This window comes from Tupaia chinensis, unplaced genomic scaffold, assembly GCF_000334495.1.
Source record: "Tupaia chinensis unplaced genomic scaffold, TupChi_1.0 Scaffold145156_1, whole genome shotgun sequence".
NCBI classification, from domain to species: Eukaryota; Metazoa; Chordata; class Mammalia; order Scandentia; family Tupaiidae; genus Tupaia; species Tupaia belangeri.
Window position 1 is genome coordinate 542956 of NW_006205016.1, and position 4974 is coordinate 547929.

Consider the following 4974-nt stretch of genomic DNA (forward strand, 5'->3'; position numbering starts at 1 on the left):
AGTATAAAGTGCCATTTCTTTTTCTGTAAACTCTCTGTTCATGCCAATTCTTTTGTTTTGTTTAGCTTAAGGTTTTTACCATACAACATGTGTGACTGCTGGAAAGACAAAGTAAGAAAGCACCCTGAAAGGGGGTTAGGCCACACTGCAATCCATTTTCTTCCATCCTGCTCTCAGAATTTTGGGCAAGCACACACATGCACCATTGGGATTTTCAAGCTGCTGGGGCCAAGAATCAAATCAAGTAGGCCATGTGGGATTCAGCCACTTTAACCTCCATGCTACCTGCTGGCTCAGCCAATTCTCTTTTTTTGTTTGTTTGTTTGTTTTCTATTTCGTTTTTATTAAGATTTTTGCCATAATGCATGTATGTTTGCCAGAGAGAGACAGTGAGAGGGAAAGTGATAAATCATCCCCCCGAGGGGATGGCTGCGCTGCAATCCTTTCTATTCTGTTCTCCCCCTGGGAATTTGAGCACACATTGACATGTGCCTGGCATGATATTTTAAGCAGGCAGGTTCGGGAGTTGAACTGCAGTGAGCCATGTGGAAGTCCAGTGCCTTAACCACTACACTACATGTTGGCCCCTCAATTCTCTTTTTTTTTTTTTGGGGGGGGGGGGGGAGGTTTTTGCTATAGGGCGTGTGCCTTCGCCAGATAGACAGAGAGAGACAGAGAGACAGAAAGCAGAAAATCACCCCCCAGGGGGGATGGCCATGCCGCAATCCCTTCTCCTCCATTGTCCTCTTGGGATCATAGGCACGCACGCACATGCGCCCGGCGTGAGTTTAAGCCACCAGGTCCGGGACTCGAACCACAGTCGATTACTTGGGAGTCCAGCGACATAGCCATTATGCTAACTGCTGGTCCCTCAATTCTCATTTTTAAGTATGGTTTTGTCCAGTTCTACTTTTCAGAAGTTCTTTTTGTATTAATGAAGATTAACACTTACATGATAATATAACATAACTTCAAAAAATTGTGGTAAAATGATACTTAAGGAGGAATTCATTTGGGCAAAAAAAAAATGGTGGGTTTTTTTTTTGGGGGGGGGACAGCCGGTGGTGTGGTGGCTAAGGCACTCAACTCCCACGTGGCCTACTGCAATTTGAATCTCAGATCTGGCCACTTGCTTTTTCACTTTCCCTTTCTTTCTGTCTCTCTTTGGTCAAATTTTAAAATAATAACAAAAAATAATTTTTTTTTTGAAAAAAGATAGTTTTTTTTTCTTTATTTAATGCCAGAACACGTGTGCAAGTAAGAGAAAAAGAGAGAACGTGCACATCCCCCAACGGGGCCTGGTCATACCACAATCCTTTTTACTCCAATTCTCCATTCCATCAGGATCCTGGACAGGGGTACTAATCTAAGAATTTTGAGGGCAACCACATGGCGTAGCAGTTATGTCGCTGGACTCCCACATGGCCAACTGCAGTTTGAGTCCCAGATCCACTGGTTTGAAGTTCACACCATGTGCATGCATGTCCAAGATCCCAAAGGAGAGGGACCAGCAGTTAGCGTAATGGCTATGTCGCTAGACTCCCACGTAGTCGACCGTGGTTCGCGTCCCGGACCTAGTGCCTTAAACTCAAACCGGGTGCATGTACGTGCATGCCCAAGATCCCGAGAGGAGAATGGGAGATGGGATTGCGACGTGGCCATCCCCCCTGGGGGATGATTTCTCGCTTTCTATCTCTCTGTCTCTCTCTGTCTGTCTGGCGAACGCACGTACCCTATAGAAAAAAAACCTCTCCAAAAAAAAATTAGCATTACTGGGAGTTATAATTATAATTAATATATAAAATAAAAACAGGGTCTATTTCTAATTTTCTCTCTTATTGTCTCTGTCTCTCCCTCAAAAAATTTTTTTTCAAATTCACCTAAAACAAACAAGCCTCCACTTCCAGATGTCCCCACCTTTTGGGGCTGGACCAATTTAAAAGACTTCTTATACTGATTGACAACTCTCCTGTCCTCAAAACTATATAAAAGGAACCACTGTATCTCAGCATCCCAAAAAACATGTTCATCTTTCTCCAGGTCAGTCACTTACATTTGTGCTTAGAAATAAACCACACTGGGACCAACAGGTGATGTAATGGTTATATCGCTAGATTCCCACGAAGTTGACAGTGGTTCAAGTCTCAGACCCAGCACCTTAAAGCTTACTCTAGGACTATGTACATGTGCCCAAAATCTCAAGAGGAGGATGGAGGAAAAGGGATTGTGACATGGCCATCCCCCTGGGGGGTAATTTATCGCTTTCGGTCTGTGTCTCTGGTGAGTGGGCAAGTCCTATAACAAAAATCTTTCTCTTAAAAAAAAGAAAAAAGAAAAAGAAATAAACCACATTATTATTTCTACACAGTTGGTTAATTCTATTGACATTTCTCTTTCTCTCTCTCGGGGAGCCCATATACTCTCTGGCAATTTTTTAAAAAAATACCACTTTCTGGCCCAGCAGATAGCATAATGGCTATGTCGCTGGACTTCCATGTAGTCAACTGCTGTTTGAGTCCCGGACTTGGTGACTTGAACTCATGCTGGATGCGTATGTGTGCGTGCCCAAGATCCCCAGAGGAGAATGAAGAAGGGACTGTGTCATGGCCAACCCCCCTGGGGGGTGATTTCTCTCTGTCTTCCTGTCTCTGTCTTTCTGGCGAACACATGTGCCGTATACCAAAAAACCTCTCCAAAAAAAATAAATACTTTTTTTAAATACCACTTTCTTTATGTCCTCTTCCCTCGCTATCTCCCCTCCCTTCCTTTCTCTTGTCACTTCACTTGTTCAATGGCATGAGCATATACTCTCATTAAAATAAATATTTTGTTAAGACACTGGATCCCAGGGACCAGCAGTTAGTGTAATGGCCTTGTTGCTGGACTCCCATGTAGTCGACTGTGGTTCGAGTCCTAGACCCAGTGGCTTAAACTCACACCAAGCGCGTGTGTATGTGTGCCCAAGATCCTGAAAGGAGAATGGAGGAGAAGGGATTGCAGCATGGCAATCCCCTCTGGGGGGTGATTTCTCACTTTCTATCTTTCTGTCTCTGTCTTTCTGGCGAGAACACGCGCCTTATAGCAAAAACCTCTCAAAAAGAAAAAAGACACTGGATCCCACATAGCTGACTGCACAATTTGAGTTCCAGACCCAGTGGTGTGAAAACTCACACCAGGTGCATGTGCGTGCATGCATATGTGCCCAAAATCCCATGAGAAGAATGGAAAAGGGGCTTCAGCATGGCCATCCCCTCGGGAAGTTCCTTATTTTCCCTCTCTCTGTTTCTCCTGCGAGCACATGCACCCCATTGCAAAAATTGAAAATAAATAAATAAATAAGTCTGTGGCAATATATAAAAATGTTTCTGGTGAAATAAAGAATAAGTCTGGTCTTAGTGAGATAGGTGACAAGGTCCCTAAGAATATAGTTAGGGTATAGGCCCAAAATGGAATCACAAAATGGATAAATTTTAAGATGGAGACACAACAGCTTAGCTGCCTACTCAGGATAAATGACTTGCAACATTAGCTCAGTGATGAACCTAGGCAGCATGATCTAAAACAAAGGCTTTTTCCAGGCCTTACCACATTCTAGGAAGAAAATGGTTTGTATGGCCCAAAGCTTCTAGACAAAAAAGAATCTCCTACCCTTCACACCTACTCCAAAATTAGAATAACCAGACCCATCCAGCATGTGACACTCATTATGGGGTGGGGGCAGAAGCACTCATGTGCAAGACACACCTAGAACAAGCCCAGACAAAGCCCTTCCTGACCAAGATTAAACACCTTCCCCCACAACCCAGCCCTAGTTCCTTTTGGGCAACCTGTTTTCTGAGATCTGCTCCCTGCTTAGAAGCGCTGGTCTTCCTTTCCTCTTTTTTTTTTTTTGTTTTGTTTTGTTTTTGAGTGATTTTTGCTATAGGGCAAGTGCACTTGCCAGAGAGACAGAGAAAAATAGAAAAAGCCAGAAATCATTTCCCTGGGGGGATGGCCATGCCGCTATCCCTTCTCCTTCATTCTCTTCTTGGGATGTTGCACATGCACACACATGTGCCTGGCATGAGTTTCAAGTCACTGGGTCCAGGATTTGAACTTCAGTTGGTCACATGGGAGTCCAGCACCTTTACTTCTATGCCACCTGCTGGCCTCCCTTTCCTATCTTAAAACTCTGCTTACTATCCCCTCTGTCTGTATCTCTAATTCTTCGTGAGCCCAGACAAGAATGTGTCCCATCGTATGTCCTGGGCCTGATCACTCCTAAACCCATGTTACCCATCATTACTCTCGCTGTTCTGGGCACACAGCCGCAGAGAGGCTTTGAATTTCATGATAGCAGTATCTTTTGCTATTCATCAGGAGTCCCTTAAGACCATACCAGTGTTTATTCCAAGGACGTGGCTCAAGATGTAGCCTCAGTCTCAAGGGAAGGCATGGCCAAATCAGAAAGACCAAGCACACTAGGGTACTTTAAAAAGTTTGTGGAAGGTAGTCATTTCAGAGTTCCTACTGATAATTCAGCCTCCAGCAAACAAGCTAGCGTGGTAGAGAGCTTCTCTATCTAGCCTTTGATCTCTGTCTCTGTGTCTCTGTCTCTCCTGCTTCCATCTTCTCATTTTTTGTAGTTTTTCCTTTTTAAAATTTTTTAAAGGTAAAGATTTTCTCTTGCTCTCAGCTCCACCTTTTCTCTTGTTAATAATCCCCTCCGGTTCTCCCACTCAGGCAGGAGCCAAGGCCTTCAGAAGAAGATTCCTCATGGCTAGAAATCACAGGACCACAAGAAATATGGGAAAGGAAGAAAAAAACCTCTCCTCCAAGGAAAAAGAATAATTTTTTTTTTTGGAGAGGTTTTCGCTATAGGGCGCGGGCGCTCGCCAGACAGAGAGAGACAGAGACAGAAAGCGAGAAATCACCCCCCAGGGAGGATGGTCACGCCACAATACCTTCTCCTCCATTCTCCTCTCGGGATCTTGG

The 4974-nt window shown here is 44.2% G+C and overlaps 1 long non-coding RNA gene across 1 annotated transcript in view; it reads right to left on the reverse strand.

Annotated features, from left to right (window-relative positions):
* Positions 1–4974, reverse strand: part of LOC102485463 (uncharacterized) — a 58212-nt gene that overhangs the window by 996 nt on the left and 52242 nt on the right. The gene's annotated exons all lie outside the window — the stretch shown is intronic.